This window comes from Sus scrofa, chromosome 7 (genome assembly GCF_054392235.1).
Source record: "Sus scrofa isolate SSC_HxYL_T2T_F1_AM1 chromosome 7, Sscrofa_HxYL_maternal_Yorkshire_Landrace_v2.0, whole genome shotgun sequence".
NCBI classification, from domain to species: domain Eukaryota; kingdom Metazoa; phylum Chordata; class Mammalia; order Artiodactyla; family Suidae; genus Sus; species Sus scrofa.
The window spans coordinates 113,841,178-113,859,521 of record NC_139389.1 but is presented as its reverse complement, the minus strand read 5'-3'; the positions used below and the strand labels follow the sequence as shown (position 1 = coordinate 113,859,521).

General features: G+C 37.9%; 1 protein-coding gene across 43 annotated transcripts in view; it reads right to left on the bottom strand.

Moving 5' to 3' along the window:
• Nucleotides 1-18,344, bottom strand: part of NRXN3 (neurexin 3) — a 1,642,123-nt gene that overhangs the window by 3,551 nt on the left and 1,620,228 nt on the right. For 6 of the 43 annotated variants that reach the window (XR_014811220.1, XR_014811221.1, XR_014811222.1 and 3 more), the window contains one exon: nucleotides 4,690-5,374. The exons of the other annotated variants lie outside the window; for them this stretch is intronic. The gene's annotated coding sequence lies outside the window, so the exon portion shown is untranslated. The remainder of the gene's footprint in view (nucleotides 1-4,689; nucleotides 5,375-18,344) is intronic. 43 annotated transcript variants of the gene reach the window in all.

Genomic DNA, 18,344 nt, shown 5'->3' with positions numbered 1-18,344 from the left:
AAGGCAAAGTCCTGGTACAAATAACTTAAATACAAACGCAAATTGTTAAGTAGGATGCTAGTGTCCCTTTCAGTGAGATTAAGATCCCCGTCTTCATGAACACAGAGTGGCATTCATTTGCAACTTTAGTGTACCATCTGTGACACCCAACTGGAGTCTTTACATTGCCTGTTTTTTTTTTTCCCCCTCTCCCTGTCTTTTCAATCCCAGCTAAAGCCTCCACAGTCTTTGTTGTTAAAAATCTACAAACTGCTCATTCTGTGGTTGTATCATTCCCACTTTCCTTTGGTAGTCCCTTCTCATTCAACACCTTCAACACTCATCCTTTCATAATGTGATGGAAAGAGGGTCTCAAAGCCTACTAATTTACAAAGGGCTTCTAAAAAGTTAGCGATCCCCTAAGTGGAATGGTAAGACCTTATTTCCAACCTGAATGGGTATGCGATGCAGCGTTTAAATAATATAATCCATTAAAATGTCTAATCTTCAGTTTTCTTTGTTACTTTGTTATCCATCTTGGAAGCAGCAATAACAAATGATAAATGATGCCCCCACCAAGGACCCTAGAGACCAAATCCTTGTAGTGTTTAATCAATGAAGTGGTGGAAACTTTTATAGCTCCCCTTTCCTGGCACTTCAAGGAACTGGAAGAATTGTCTTCAGTTTAAAAGGGGGTCCACTGGGATGTAGGGGTCAGTATTACAAAGGGGAATTATAGTGAAAAGAGGTGGAAAATTTTAGACAGCTGTAAATGTGGAAGGTGCCTGGGACCTGGACATGAGTTGAGGTGTATAATCTAAATACCAAATTCCATCTTTAAGATTTAAGATGACTCTAGTGTCCTGGGGAACCCAGGGCACACATCATTTGAGATAAAGAGGTGAGGGATGTATTTCACCTGTTATTAGATCCTTACTAGAAATGACTTAGGTTGTGGAAGGCTATTTAAGATTTTATGTTTATGTGTATTAATCCAAAGTGACTTTCCTCAGAAATGTTGGAGCAGCTTTTTTTTTTTTTTTCCCCACTGCCCTAAGACCATGGAGTTAGTGATCTACCAGCTGTCCATGCTTACAAAAGTATTCACAGAAGCAACAAGCTTCAAGTCATAAGAGGTTGCAGGCAGAGTTATACAAAACCTGTAATCCATCAAAACTCTAATTTCCTATTCCATCCCCAGAATTTTTCTTGGGTTTGGAATAAGAACTATCTGTATTTCTTAGAGTTAGCATTTTAAATCAGGAATATATACCCTTTTTTGACAGGGTTGTGCTTTTCTTTAAACCAGAGAGATCACTAGGCATATAAAAGGTCTATTTTAGCCCGGAAGGCTGCCCTGCTTTTTTGCTTTATGAGTGTATTTATAGATATATAATTCATGTGTCTAGGGCTGATATTCAGCAAGAGGGGCTCTCTGCCATCGAAAAAGACAGTGTATTAAAAATTTAACAGAACTCTTCTGAACTGTGAGAATGTTGTAGGTGATGGTGATGTAGTGGGTTATCTCAAAAAACAAGAAGAGCAGCACGAAATTTCAGTAGGGCTCCAACCTTTGCCTCTGGAGATATTTGAGTTGAAGAAATCACCAAAAAATATGAAAAACAATGACACTGAAGAGTGAGCCTGGGAGAGAGTACAATGCTCCAAGTCCTTGAATTTCTTTTATTTATATTCAGGTTCTTTATGTCCTCTCTTCTTTGCATTTTCTAATTCTCTACTGGGAAATTCACACAGCAGGGAGAGAAATCATCTCCCCCCCCCCCATGAATTAGTTATTGAATGGTATTCATTTAGTGATGTTGCCATAGAAGTGTGTAGTTTCAACACATAAATAGCTAGACGCTTGTAACCATGAAATGGCTCTTTATCCATCCTCAGAAGAAATAGCCATGGACAGAAATGGTAGGTCTTTGGGAAGAAGACATCAGAAAAACTCGTGTCTCAAAGGGGCTCAACTAAGTCAACATTTGGATGAGAAGAGAATTTGTAGCTAGGACATGTTCCCCCTAGTTGATCTGAAATGGGTTTGATTCTGAAAGGCTGCAGATTCTATTTTTCACTGTGTGCCCAGGGAAGATGAGCTGTATCCTTGGATATCCTTATACATTGTAAAAGAAGGCGTGTCTACCAGGAGTGGAGTTTTTCATCTGCTTATTAAGGGCTTTGCCTCTGAAGTCACTCAGACTGAGGTTAGCATCACAGCTCTGTGGCTTACTAAGCATATGAGTTTGATCAAATTTATTAAAATCTCTGTAAAATGGGAAATAATAACACAGCCTACTTGGAGCCACCAATGTAAATGATAACAAGACGTGTAATGTTACTTATAATGCATATTAAGTATTTAGCACTGAGGCTACTGCTACTCCAAAATACTAGTTACTCGTATCATTTCTACTAATATTTTGAGCCTATAAATAGTGATATCCTTGATCACTTTTTTCTGACCATATTTTATGTGGTAGCCTCATGCTGAGGTAGAAAATAATAATGTAGAATCTAGATTATTAAGGCTAAGGCTATTTTATTTTGCTTTGTTTCTTTGGCTGCGCTTGTGGTATGTGGAAGTTCCCAGGCCAAGGATCTAACCTGAGTCACAGCAGTGGCAATGCTAAAACCTTAGCTTCTAGGCCCACCAGGGAACTCCTATTAAGGCTATTTTATTTTGTTATTTTTAATTTTTCTTTTTTTTTGTCTTTTTAGGGCTGTACCCGTGACATATGGAGTTTCCCAGGCTAGGGGTCAAATCAGAGCCATAGCCACTGACCTACACCACAGCCACAGCAACGACAGATCTGAGCCGCATCTGTGACCTACACCACAGTTCATGGCAACACTGGATCCTTAACCCACTGAGCCTGCGTCCTTATGGATGCTAGTCAGATCCGTTTCCACTGAGCCATGATGGGAATTCCAAGACTATTTTATTTTATTTTATTTTATTTTATTTTGTCTTTTTGCTATTTCTTGGGCCGCTCCCGTGGCATGTGGAGATACCCAGGCTAGGGGTCCAATCGGAGCCGCAGCCACCGGCCTACGCCAGAGCCACAGCAATGTGGGATCCGAGCCGTGTCTGCAACCTACACCACAGCTCACGGCAATGCCAGATCGTTAACCCACTGAGCAAGGGCAGGGACCGAACCCGCAACCTCATGGTTCCTAGTCGGATTCGTTAACCACTGCGCCACGACAGGAACTCCTCAAGGCTATTTTAAATGCAGAGTTTGAGGAATGATTTACAATAATTCCAAGTTCTTGTATTTAAAATAAATGATTAGCTTTATGCTAAACTGAATTATGGATAGCATCCTCCACAAAAATAAAAGCTTTCTATTCAATTCAATAAAATAACACTCCATTTAGGAGGTTCTTAGTTTTAAATCTAAAATGTCATCCAACATGTCAAATAATATAAAATCACATAAACCAAGGCTGATAAATCCCATTCATTGAAGCTGCTGGGTTGGAAACATACTCCTTATCCACCCTTCAGTTTGGTATTTCTGTAACAGTTTCAGATAATGCTAATATTAAAGTGAAGCAAATAAACCTCTCTATTTAAAAATTGTATAGCACTTGCTGATTTTATGTTTCCTGAAGCATAAGGTAACATTGATTCAAATACCTTTAAGGTCAAGGGATAGTCTCACCATAGAGTCACACAAAATGGCAATACCTACCTGAAGCCTTTGCTAAATAAAATTTTAGATGTGAAAATCATCATGTTTCTTCTTGGTAGAATCTTAGGATCCTTTTAAAGCTTACCTGATTAAATCCTTGAGAAAAAAAAATGGCAACTATTAATAGAAAAGGAAAAGGAAAGAGAGAAAGAGGGAGGAGAGAGGAAGGGAGTGAGAGAGAGAGAGGGAGAGAAGGAAAGGGAGAGGATAGGAGTTGGGTGCCTACTGTGTGTGTTTTCACCAGTGGTTAGTTCTATACACTGGGAAGGCATTGTTATCATAGGACAATACTGTAAACCCCTAGCATCCTTGATGTCTTTATTCTCAGTAAAATTGGTGTTATAGCTTGGGGTGATGGTGATGTTTTAATCCTGGATATCCAAACTCTACCATAGTCACTTGAGAGTACCTTGCTTCCCCTTTACTGAAGGAAAATACAGTAAAGGACTGATTTCCCAGAATGCTCTCTAAGGAGCTAAACTAGCATGTAAATACCACTGACGGCACTGGGAGTTAGTTAATTTTCTTCTGGGGGATAGGCCTCCTGAAGGTTGTATCCAATTTTATATCCCCCTGTAGAGCCTGCCATTATTTTCAAGGCTTTAAAAGTTGGTTCAGGCAAAGAGGCCAGGCTTCCTTTGGATGGCAGGATCAATTTACCCACACCCTTCCACCAAGAGTAGAATTCACATTGATTATTAGAAGCAATTCAGCACAAAACATAACAATGAAAATTAAGCGAAGAGACACAAATGAAAATAAAATAGTTAATACTGGCTTCAAAATCATATAGTAGAAAATAAAATCAACTTCAGGGCCAAAGTAAGCTAGAGGGAAAGACAGCAAATAACATCAACAAGGCATTCAGAATATAAGGACAGAAAAAAAAGTAAAAGCAAATTAAAAATAGAGGCTGTTGTAGGGAAAACAAAGAAAGAAATCATTTCGTATAGACCAACATAATTTAAATGAAGAAAAAGCATACTTTATTAATTTATAGTCAACTTACATCAACAAATTGCCCGCATGTTTTTTGGCATGAAAGAAAAATTTACAAAAGAAAGTTGTGTAAGAATGCTCTTGGACAAATAGAATTGCCACATTCTTGTAACTTGCTTTTTTTTGTTGTCATTTCTTTAAAAACTTTTGAGCAAAATGTCTAATTTTTCAAATATAATATTTTACAACAGAGGATGATACAGGGAGGCAACAACACATACATCCACACCACATAACATGAAAAGAAAAAAAAAAATCTGCACTTTAACAAATTTTTTACTTGGAGGGGTTTGAAAGGACATCCGTTTTGAATTTGAAATAATTCTGCTTGCGATGATTTACAAAAATTAAAAAAACTGTTTTATTTTATAATTTGCCTTTCAAAAAAATCTATGAATCTAGAGGGTTTTGAATGAATTTCTGCATTATTATAGGTTCTCGGATATATATATTTAATTTTAAAATTTTTTTGTCTTTTTGACAAGTTTTAGACTTTTAGGGGATGGATGACAGCACATAAATTTGAACAATGCTAAAGAAAGGAGGGGTATGGGAAGGAAAGATGCAGAAAGGGTAGGGTCGTATCTATGAGTGTACTACACAAGAGATGAAGATGATGGGAGTAAATGTGTAAGTGAGTCGCCATGTCCATGTAAGGGCGGCACGGAGTGATCTAGCTGCATTAGAGCTTCTGGCTGTAAGGAAGGGATGGGCAATATACAAAAACAAATGAGCCTACACATGCCCATCTACAGAAATAAAGAACAGCACTCTAACACTGACAATCTCACACACCCTAAGCTGCAACTTCTTCAACATGCAATTATGCCCAAAATCATTACCATTTCATTAAAGATTTTTCAAATAATCAAACAGTTAAACTTTTTTCCCTACTAAACGTTGCCAAAATACATAAAATAATAGTAATAAGAATAATAATACTCATAATAATGATCAAAAGGTTAAAAGCAAAAACAAGGAGACTAGATAATATGCATTCAAGTTGAACAACTTCATCGGCAGCCACACAGCCCCATCTAGAGTTGGCGGAGGTGTTTGGAGATCTTCAGAGGTGACTGAGAGACAAAGCTGTATAGGGAGCCCCCTTGCTGGGTCAATAATTACTTCCCTATATAGAAAGGGTACCGTCTGAGTGATGTCATCATCTTCCCCAAGCCACCCATGGTACATGTGGATCTCAGCGAGGAGACTGGACTTGTTTGAAAGATGTGGATGTGGGGAATCTGCAGCTGAAGTTGCTCCACATTTAAAGAGGGAGTGGGGAAAATTGCAGAAAACAATTCATAACTTTTTGGTCATAGTTTTGGATAAAACCAAATCTAAAGATAAAGATCTAGCAATTAAAAAGAAACACATTGAGATATATATATGTATATATAGATAGATATATATAATACAAAAAAGCACTCAATTCCCAAACAAGAAGGGAGCAAAGAACAAAAAATAATTTAAATAAAAAAGTATTTCACACACTTTCAGAGATGAACAACCAGATGCACACGCTGAGGAGGCACAGACAGAGCAGTCAGGGGACACTTTTTTTCTTTTCTTTTTTCTTTTTTTTTTTGGCTGCTCCTGAGGCATGTAGAAATTCCCAGGCCAGGGATAGAATCCGAGCCACAGCAGTAACCTGAGCCACAGCAGTGACAGTGCCAGATCCATGACCCACTGAGCCATCAGGGAACTCCTAGGAGACACTTTGTTTCTCTTTGTATTTTCTGGCTTGTTGATTCCCCGTTCAGTGACAGCCAATATTAAAAACAAATTTTGCATTTTCTTTAAAAAGAAAATTTTCATTAAAAAAATTTTTTTTTTGGTTTTGCTTCTTTAAAAATAAAAAGGGCGTGCAGTCTGGATGTACGTCATAAGTAGACATTTGAGAGAGAAAAAAGAGGCTAAGACTGACAAATGGGTAATTACTATCTTTTGATTGTAGGAATGTGAATCGAGTTAATACATGCTTAAAGTAAGTTGCATTTAGGGAAAGCAGAAAAACAGAACAGAAAGCTAGGGTTGGAAAGAGGTCAGCAAGACAAGACCAATTTGAGAGTAGGAGGGAGGAACTGGATTTAGTTTCATGCCTTTCCAGTAGGGGCCAAGGGCATCCCAAGGCTTCTTGCCAATTACATTCCTGTTAAGTGTGTGAATGTATACGTGTATGTGTGTTGGGGGCTGAAGTAGAGCTGTAGTGGCAGGAATTGCGGTAGAAATATGCATGAGTTCATGGGTTCTCCTCTGGGGAACTTAGCCCCAAACACAATCATAGCCTCAGAAGGTATAGTCTATAAGACATAGAGGGATTATAATGAACACTGCTCCATAGAAGTGCTCTTGGGCTTGACCAAACTGACGGGGCACTATGGGTGACAACTGTGTTCATCTAACACACCTGATAAATGGATAAATAGCTGCTTTTTTTTTTTTTTTTTTTTTTTTCCTAACGAATGGGGCAAAACCCCTCTTCTCTCTTCCACTCCAAAGAGTGCTGTGGAACAGTGTCAATAAACTATAGGGTAGTAAGGAAATGAAGTGCATTGGAGGAAAGTTTGCCAGTTTTCTAGAAACAAAATGTTCCAGTCAACCTACTAACCTATGCTGAGAAAAGAGTAGAGAGACAGTGTGGTGTGTGTGTGTGTGTGTGTACGGTACAAGGGATGTGGGGAAGGAGGTTTCAGAAGTGGCTTCAGCCTCTACTGGAAGAGATCACAGGACTTATATGAAATATTTTATCCCTGTGAGAACATGAGTGTTCAACCAAGGACTGGGAAACCCAGGTAGGCGAACCACAAAGGTAAGACACTGGGAGCACCTGGTTCTGACAGCCAATTCCAACCACTCCTAAGAAATTTGAGGGGGGTGACTTCGACAGAATAAATTGTGAGGGTCAGTCAGATTTTGTGCCCTATGGGACGCCCCTTTTATTATTTTATTTTGAAAGAATTAGAGTAATGTGTCCCCATGGGTCAGTCCGTACCAAGATTTTTAGTCTCTGGTTTTACAATGTTAATCATTATTCTAGGAACTTCACAAAGGGCAGCTGGCAGGGTTTAGGAGGAAGGAAAAAATCCCAACAATATAGGAAAAGAAAAACCCTTGTTGCCATTTAGTTAATTTTTTGAATAGTTATACATTTTAACATTGAATTTTATTGTACGAGATTTTATAAATGTTCATATGGCCTCGTAAGCCATCAGATTACTTCTGGAGAAGAACATTAGTTTTAATAACATTTATATGGGCTATTTTTTTGTTTCCTAGACAGTTTTATAAAGTAGGAAATATAAATGGTCTAAATGAGAGACTTATAAAGTATGATATGTCCAGTGTATACATACTCCTGGATAATAAGGGGTGTTTTGAGGAAGATATCTCAGCAGTTTGAGTGTCCTAAAGTTTCTGCTGAGTAATTTACCTATTTCAAAATTGCCTGTTTTAAAACTCATACAAATAGGACACGACTTCTTCCTGAAAATCACTGGTTTAAACAATTGAACATACCAAAATTTGTGGTTGTCACTTTGCAAATAAAATAATATATGTATTTTTTTAAACCCATGGAAGCCACAGTTTCAAATGAAGCCAACACAGTACTCTATCAGTGCATACACATTTTTAAAATATAACTCAACCACCAGTTAATATACACAAAGCTTGTTTGATTTCTAATATAATATAGAAAACAATATTGCTAGTGGCTTATAATCAGGTCACATCTTCATTTTCATCTTTCATTACAGGTTTTTATTACCAATAACTCTATATGTTTCTATATCTATGCCTCTACTGAGTGTTAAGAATGCTGGGGTGATATTTGCCATTGGGAACAAATAATACAATAATTTGACTCGAAACAGCATATTTGGATGCAACCATTTTCATCCCACCATGTCCAAATAACCCTGTCTAAATGCAAAAATCAGGCTTTTAAAGACATCAAATGCAATACATGGAGTTACTCAGAATTCATCTTGGAAAATACACTTGTTCCAAAGAAATATGTTTCTAAACTGCTTGGGGTTGTGCCTGAGAAGCCAGAAGAATACTTAGGTGATTCAAGGTGCAAACCTGCCTCTCTCTGGGACAATGGGCCCTGATTGTTTGTTTGTTTTGTCTTTTAGGGTCACACCCACAACATATGAAGGTTCCCAGGGTAGGGGCTCTATCGGAGCCATAGCCTCCCGTCTGCGCCACAGCCACAGCAACTGCCAGATCCGAAGCTGCATCTGCAACCTACACTGCAGCTTGTGGAAACACTGAATCCTTTAACCTACTGAATGAGGCCAGGGATTGAACCTGAATCCTCATGGATACTAAGTGGGGTTCTTAACTCAATAAGCCATAACAAGAACTCCCTGGGCCCTGCTCGTTAAGAGCACTGTCTTCAGTGCGTACCGGTGAAGTCCCAGATTAATTACTTTGCATAACATTAAAATTTTTAATTTCTCATCAAAAATACCGGAAAGAGCAAAGAAGAGGAACTCTCCAGGGAGTCAGAGAACGCCACCAGGGAAAGACTTTAAAAATTGTAAGCTGAGAAGGCCAAGAAAGGAGTGTAGAGGGCAAACCCCTAATGAGACTTTTCAAGATTTCTGCATCAGAGATACAAGATACATCTCTTCATCTGTCCCTCCAATGAAATACACGAAACCCTTTTCATGGACTGATGTTTTATGTGTCCGTGGCATGAAGGGAAGGATTCTTTGGACAGAACCAATGGCTCAATTCAGAATTACAGTTTGGCTTAGAATAAAAACAAGAGATACTAGGCATGGATGTGGAATCTTAGAAATGTGGGGATGGCTGTCACTGGTGTTACAAAATGAGCCGTGAGTGTACTCTGCTCAAAGCCTCTTCCTCAGACATGGGTGATGCTCAAAGAAGTGAAGATGCTTCAAGTGTGGTACTTGTTTCTAAGTTAACAGCTTACTCTTTTTAATGCTGAACAAAAATGTCCCAAGGAAAAAGTTCATGTAATACCTGTTTCCAAACATTTTCTGCACTTAATTACAGTAAACAGGGAGAAAGAGAAAAACTAAACCTCCAAGATGGAAGAGAGTACAGGATACCATCAAGCCCAATACTTAGAACTGTATCTCTCTATTAGTGATCGGCTTGCCCAATTTAGAGTAATTTTTCATACCTAAGAAGACTGATAATAACGGATAAAACAGATAACTCCTGCCTTCTGAGATGGACCATATTCTGTCCGTGAAATGCGTATCTTTCGAAATAAGCTTGCTTTCACTTAAAAAAAAAAAAAAAAAAGGATAAAACCTTACAAAAGGTAGTATTACATTTTCAAAACTGGTAAGATAGAGTGTTCGCATGTGGAAGGATTTTAAGTTAATGACTTCTTTCCCTATATTTACATAACCCTGAACTTGTGCCTGTAATTCTGTCCCACAATCTCCATTCTTCTTTGTGAAACTACCACAGCCTACACAGATTTTTACTGACTCCAACACTCCACTGCACTTAATTTATTTTCTTCTCAGTTTCAGCTAGACTTTAGAACTTTATGACAAGAATACCATCTTGTATCTTAATTTTTTTCTACCAACTAGAATGCTAATGATCATTCAAACATTTATTGAATGAACTAATGAATAAATTAATTAGTATCATTAATTACTTTTTAAAACCCCAGTACTAGCCTGTAGCTTCCATAAAGACATTAAAATCCTACAGCACCAAAGTGGCTCATCTTGTACCTGAATTCTAGTATGTGGAGTAGAAATTTTAGAGTATGGAGACCTAAGTTCCAGTCTTGGTTGTATTGTCTACTATGCTAGTTCATTAGGATATTGAAAACGTCAGTTCATCTCCCCAAGTTTGTTTCTTCATGCGTAATATGGAGACTCTAATGTCTGGTCAATTAACCTCCTTCAAGAGGTAAGTTCATATAACCGAGATTTTGAATGGGAAAGTGCTTAAAAATTCTAAAGGGCTTTTCAAATGTTTTTTACTATTTTCTTCAAAGCTGACACCATAGCTTCAGCTATAAAATCAGGGTTTTATATTCAGAGGAGGCTGAGTTCCAGGCAACTGAGGTCAGTGCTACTTCAAGTGTGACCCTTGGAGCATCTGCTTCAGCATCAAACAAGTAACTTCAGTCAAAACCCCTAACCCAAAGAGCCATTATTCCTCCCTCTTTCAAACCCCTCTTCCTACCCCTCCAAAAATGCTAAGTTCTTAAAGCTTAATTAGTTTATTTTTCAATGATGAATTTTATTTCTGCATGCAATTTTGCAGTTACTTTATCTCATTCTTCTGTGGGTTAGAGTGAAATTCTGAAGAGGTCATAATGAGATATGTTTTTATAGGAAACTTCCTATCAAACCATGCAACTTGAGACAAGTCACTCACTCTAAACCCTAACCACTGGAGTTGCAGTTTGCTCATTTATAAAATCATGAAGACTTGTCCTTTTAGCTCACAAATTTATGTAAATTTAAGGAAAACTGCTTTGTAAACTATGAAATATTCAGTTCAAATGCAAGAACATGTTAATCACTATATTCTATGACTTCAATACTACTTAGTGCTACTAAATAGACCAAATAGGATGGTGACAAGCATAGAACCCTCATTAAATTCCCTTGGAAAACTACATTCCAACAGACATTAGAACTGTGGGGTAAGATGAGGCTATGAAGAAATGGAGGGTCAGGGTAGGATTTGAGCATGTTTCTTCCCAGTAGTTAATACTGGTTAAGATACACCAAAGGGAAAACAATTAAGAAATTTCCAAGAATCAATGTTCTTATTCTCATTTTGTTTTCATGGTAATCAGGTATCAGTGTAAGTAAGCATGTCTTCACTCAGGATATTATAAGCTCCTTGATGCACAAGCTGAATCTTTATTCTTATTTTGTGTTTTTTAATCCATCTGACAAAGAGCAGGGCACACCGTAGGTCCTCAGTACATACTTGCTGAACTGAACATTAAAGTAAAATAACTTGCAATACTTGCATCTATGCTTTGTGAAGTGGTGGGATTCAAAACTGTTATCCTCGTTGGCAGTAATTTATTTAATCAAGAGTTATCTTCATGAAGTGAAACAGAGAGAAAGAGCAATATTAAATAGGCTTCAAAGCCATAAACTTGGCAACTGCTCCCCAGTTCTTTGCCTTGCCTCTCTCTGGATTTTTTAGAGCTAAAAATGCATAGAGCTCATTATTTGAAAACTATTAGGTCCTTATAACACTATTAAAGTCCAAGATAGTAGGTAATATAAAAGATTTATTTTATCCACATAAAAAGCAACCTGTGTGCCAGTCAGAAATGGAGGCTCTCTCTGAAATACTTCTTCCTTTAGCTTGAAATAGCCTAAGATTTTTTTTCAACTTTCCTCCGTATATCCTAAAGCTTCCTTCCTCCATTTTTTTGTCTAGTCCTAGGTATGGCCCTAAGTTGCCTTAATTTTCTGGATGATCCCATCCTGCCCCTTGACTGTAAATACCCATCATCTCTATGACTATGATTTTCAGCTCTAACCTCCTCTCAGATTCCAGTTTCCCATATTTAACTGTCTACTCAACATTTCTGCTATAATATCTAAGAGGCACCTTAAATTCAAAAGGGCTAAAAGAAAACTTCACATTTTACTCTTCTCCTAAACTTCTCCTAGGATTTCCTTTTCCTACCCCTTCAATAATGCTAAGTTTATAAAGCCCAATTAGCTGACCTTTTAGTGGTGAATTTTTATTTCTGCAGGCAATGTTATAGTTACTTTACCTCGCTCTTCTGTGGGTTATCTCATTCTTCTTTGGGTTTTGAACCAGGTGTACAAGCCCCTCATTAGTCATGATATTTGAGCCCCCGCCCCAACTCACCTCCACTGATCCAGTCAGTGTACCAGGAAGTCTTGTTGACTCTACTTTGGCAACAAGTTCCTCACATGTCTACTTTTCTTCTTGTCATTATCCAGGTCCTAGAGTAAGCCACCCTAATTCCTTGCTTGGACTCTGCCATAGCCTCTCAATTGATCTTCTACCTCCACTTTTGGCTCCCTAAAACCTATTCTCCAGAATGAAGCCAAAGTGATTTTTTAAAAGCATACCACTTGAAACAGATGGAGTCACTATCTTGCTTTAAATCTCCAAACCGAAATTCAGTGCTATGTCCCACTTTCCTCCATATATCCTAAAGTTTCCTAGAGCTCCGATCTCATCTCTTTTAGCTCCTCCTGACCCAGGATATCTCAGACTCTGGCCATAGTCTCTAAGTGCCCTTCCAAGAATACTCCTTTTTTTTTACTCTTTGCCTGGCTTGTTCCTTCTGATGGTTCAGGTCTTTCCTCCAATTTCCCTCTTCAGAGAGGCTTCCACAACTTCCCTAATAAGCAGCCTGCTCACTAACTGATTAGCCCCTCATGGTCCTCTGTGTAGTATTTACTAGCTGATTCATGCCCATTTATTTATGGAATATAAGTCCCTAAGAACAGAGACTTCGTCTTACTCTCCTCTGTACTTACTTAGAGTAGTGCTGGACATTTCCTAAGAGCTCAGGAAATCACCGCTTATTGAAGGAACAATGCCTCAAATAGCCTGAAAAGACTTTGCAAAGGGAGGCAACTCTACTCTCCTGTCTTTCAGTCCTCTGTAGTTCTAAGCATGGAGCTATTCAGACATGAGGCATAGAGTAAATGTTTAGTAAACTAACTGTTGAAGAATTGCATCCTCTATTCTATTTTATTTTCTTTTACTCCTTTCGAAACCCGATGGGATTTCCCTGAGTTCTAGCTAGCAGTTCCAAGTTCCAATGCGAATTGGACCTTCTCATCCACAGCTGGCTTAAAAAGCCTTCCAAAAAAAAAAAAAAAAAAAAAAGCCCATGTCACTATCTAACTCATTCTCCTTTTCATAAGCTGGTGCTGGGATGTTTATTAAAAACTCAGGCTTTCCTTTGCAGTTGTGAAAGCTGAAGATAAAATAAACAGAATATCCAGGCCTAGAGCTGCCAGACTTTGACACTTGTCTTCAGGCAACAGGAAGGAAAGGGCCAAGCAAATGATCAGTGGGAGGAATGGTGATCAGGGTAGTGAAAATGTACTTGGTTATCTTTGCCTGCTGAGGCCCTGCAGCCACTGACAGTGGAACCCAGCAGCAGTGGGATCTTTTTCCTGAACTGGTACCATGACACTTTATGATTATGTTTATAGAGTAATATATTATTCAAGAAGGTTTATTTTGTTTCTGTTTTCCACAAAAGCTCATCTACTCTATCATTATGACCAGAATTCTGACCATTTTCTTTGTGCTAGTGACTCTTTGGGTGGCAGCAGCTGGGCCTCCAACCTGTTCCCTTCTCTCTACGGGGTCCTTAAGTTCTCTCTGTTGTCCATGGGAAAGAGCTGAACTTAACAACACATTACAATAAAATTTGCCCTATCTTGAAAACATTCTCTTTCCCTTAAAATCCATCTTTATTGCAAACAATGTACAGTCTTAATAAATCAATACCCCTAAGGTGTTTTTGTACTCAATGGAAATTAGCACTGTATACAACATGAAAAGCTTGCCCAAGACTCACGCACTTGTTATCAAAAGGATGTACCATGAATATATGGCTTCAACTGTGCCTGACCTGAGCCTCAAGCAGCTGATTTACCAGAGAGTAGACTACAGAGATGCCTGCATGTGCAAGACACATATCGTGAGATTTATTTTTAATTTTTGTAAACTAAATGACTGTAGATTAGAAAAAGAGCTATGAGAAATTCCCTAGTCATTCCAAAAACTCAATGCACATGAGCCTCTAGATTAGTAAAGATACATGCTTAGAGATAAATCCATTTGATCAAATGGTTGACATAGTGATTTCCCTGAAGATATGAGAAAAGAAAAAGAAAACATAAATTATAATTACATAGTTAAAACACTAATTAACCAGAAGCCAACTTCTAGAAGGAGATGTTCATAAGAGTTATTGAGAACTCACTAGCTTTTAGTCATTGTATTAAGTGCTTTAAGTGTTTAATTTCACTTAATCATTACAATTACATCCTACAGATCAGTAAACTTGGGCTGAAAGAAGTTAATTTGCTCAAAGTTATACAACTAGGAAGTTGAATAGCTGTGACTGCACTCAATCTTATGTTTTACATTAAACCACAATGCCATCCCAAACCAGAATTTTTTTAAATATTCAGTTTCCAGTGAGTATGGGAACCTATAAACAAGCTAAGCTGTAAGCACAAAAACAACTTCCATAAGAGATGTTAGGACCTCCATAGGTTTATTTCAAACTCTCATGCCCTTGAAATCATTATTGCACAATGAAGTATTCAGTATTTTTTACTGCACTATCTTAGGTCATCTTACCCAGACCTACTAAATCAGTTTCTGCTGGGGGTAGTGGGCCAAGATGACAGGCAGTGTCTGAATATCTGCATTTTTTTAAAGGTCCCCAAAGGGCGCTTATGCAAAATCAAGTTGAGCTCATAACCAAAAGACCTGGACTAAATCCCAGCTGTGATCTGCTCTCTGTGACCTTGAATTAAGCTATAACCTCTCTTGTTTTTTAAATGGGGATACACTATGGAGGATAATGTGAGGAAAAGAATGTGTGTGTATATATATATATATTATATATATATGATGGGGTCAATCTGCTGTTCAGCAGAAACTGACAGAACACTGTAAATCAATCATAATAAAAAATAAAAATAAAAAATAAAATGGGGATAAAGTTCACTGGATGTTGAATTAACAGAGGAGATGCTATCTCTATAAGCATTTTATAAATTACATATACATATATATGTATGACTATATATCTATACACATATACATACACACATGTATAATACTTTCAGAAATGTTATAAGAAAAATCACTTAGTGGCATGTCAAAAGCTACTTAATAGTTACTAATACATGGATTTTAGGACCACACAATGAATGGTTTGGATATTCTATCTCTTCTAAATGTAACCTGGTGAAAGCTTTAGTTATCTAATCAGTACCTCTCAAAACAGCCTAAATGATTTGATTCCTTTGCTATTTTCCTGAGTTCTCAAAATTTCAAATGCCCTCTGCACATCTCTGTCCAATACTGTTTTCTTTCCTACTATATCCTAGTCATCATTGATGTCACACAAAAATTTTTAAAAAGCTCTGCTAATTGCTCTAAAGCATTAAGAAAAATGGCTTCCCCTGTACTTCTTGAACAGGCACAGATACTACTCTCAGTCTCAGGTTGGCCAGAAGACACCAGAATTAGCTTCCTACTGTGTCCTCTCTGAACCATGGAGTCTACCATGTCTATTAGAGTGACATGGTGTTAGGACGAGGACAGGACACTAGCATGGCTCCAGGTTAGTGTCACAAAGTGAGAAGGAGTTATAACCAGCTTTGAAAATAGAAGTGCTGACAGCCGTCTGAACACTTTTAATATCTCCTTGGCCAGAATACATCATCCTTTTTCAATGTGGTCTCCAACATTCTCCACAATAATAGTAAACAGATCCTGATATGTTTACCTTGGCTATTTTGTTTATTTTGTTTTTTAATGGCCACATCCATGGCATATGGAAGTTTCTGGGCCAGGGATTGAATCTGAGCTGCAACTGTGACCTACGCTGGATCCTTCAACCCACTGCATCAGGCCAGGGATCAAACCTGAACCTCTACAGCGACCTGGGCTACTGCAGTTGGATTCTTAATCCATTGTGCCATAGTGGGAACTCTCTCCTTGTGCCGTTTTAGATGAATATATTATTTAATATTTAAGTTTTCACAATATGTATGATGACCATATGAGGTATCTATTTAAAAAAAAGGTTTGAGAAACAATAAAGGTTTTATCTTTAGCAATGGTGCCACACTTAAAATTAAGAAAGTCAGTGTGGTAAAACTCTGAAACCCACTTATAATTTCTATCTTTATGCAGAAGTTTAATGTGCTCACATGCAGTGACTCTGTTAGAATGTCTGCTCATTAATTTCATTCCTGTTTAATAGTATTAATCTATAGTAATGTTTCCCCCAATTCTATTAGCCAAAGGTCATATTTGTTTTTTCAAATGGATGGATAATACTGAAAGCTGAAATTTAAAACTCGCAAAGTGCTAAGTATTGTCTCTGCAAAATCATGTAACCTAGGGCTAGGCTTTTTGGGGCCTCTCATTCAAAAAATAAGCCTGTAGTTTTTATTATATATTATTCAGTTATTCAGTACAAAATATATTAGCCCTCTTTCAACCAACTCACTAGGAAAATCCTTATTATCTTGGACACTAGGCAGAAGTTTTTGATAGTGACAGGTCATTACCACACTTTCCCTCCCTTTAAAGTACAGATGTCAAGGCCAGTATGCAAATCCACTTAAGAGCTAGGTCTGGAGCAGTATCATGAAAACTTAGACAAATCATTTCGTTCTTATCATACCAGCTTTATCCTTGTTTTTGTTTTGGCTCAACCCAAATTTTTCTTGCAGATGAGGGTGAAAATATTGTCTTTGAAAATATCATTCAGCAAGAAACAAGAGAACATATTGTTATGGTACAAGCATCTATCTGCCTGAAAATTAGGGCTGCTTCACCATGCAGCTCCAGGGGATGTGGCACCTATTATATAGTCCATGTGAATAGTATCCCCTGGAGGTGAGCAATGGCAAAGTCTGCCTATGCAATAACCCATGCAAGTTACCTCTCTACTCATGAACAGCATGTGTAACCACTCTTAATAAGCCCTATTCTCCCTTTCTGTTCTGTTGAGGACAGCCAATATTTGGACATGACAGTAGCACACAGTGGACAACTGTCCTTGGTCACTGATACTTAAGGTTGTATGTAGTGTTGACCAGATGAGTAAGGGCAGTGAGAGAGGGGTTAGAGGAATGTGGCCATAGCACATAATAATAAGTAGCCAAATAGGTTTTTTTTTTTTTTCTTTTTTGGGGGATATGTGCCCACAACAAATGAAAGTTCCCAGGCTGGGGCTGTAGCTGCCAGCCTACACCACAGCCACAGCAATATGGGACCTGTGCCATGTCTGTGACCTATACCACAGCTCATGGTAATGCCAGATCCTTAACCCACTGAGCAAGGTCAGGGATCAAATCCATATCCTCATGGATGCTAGCAGGTTCATTACTGCTGAGCCATAATAGGAACCCCCCAATAAATAGTTATTGAAGATTAAAAAGTTGTTTCCCAGTGTACCCCTGGATCTGTCTAATGGGCACCAATCAAGACAGGAAATGATTGCATTTTAAGTCTCTGTTCATTTTCATTTCTAAGGAGCCTTTATTTGAAGAGATTTGTTTAACCTACAGCCCGTAAGACTTATTTCTTTGGTTTAGATGCAAAGAACTTAAGAGCAAGGACTCAACTATGTTGAAGTCTCTAGAGAATAACTCTCTTTGATATTTTACAAAAAGTAACACAAAAGAGCTATTTACGGTAAAAAGAATAACTTTGTAATGTAGTGACATTCACTATTGGTGGTCCAAAGAATAAAGCCATGAGTGAGAAAGAGATGGGAGTAACTACCAGATATGTTTCCAGAGAAACCAGGGAAAGTCAAATTGAATGCTGTTTTGTCTTTTCCCACAGGGAATACATCCTGATAAAAGCAAAGCTTCCAGAAAGTAAGCTCTTATGGCCTTCCTAGAAAAGACATAACATTAGGAAGCAGGA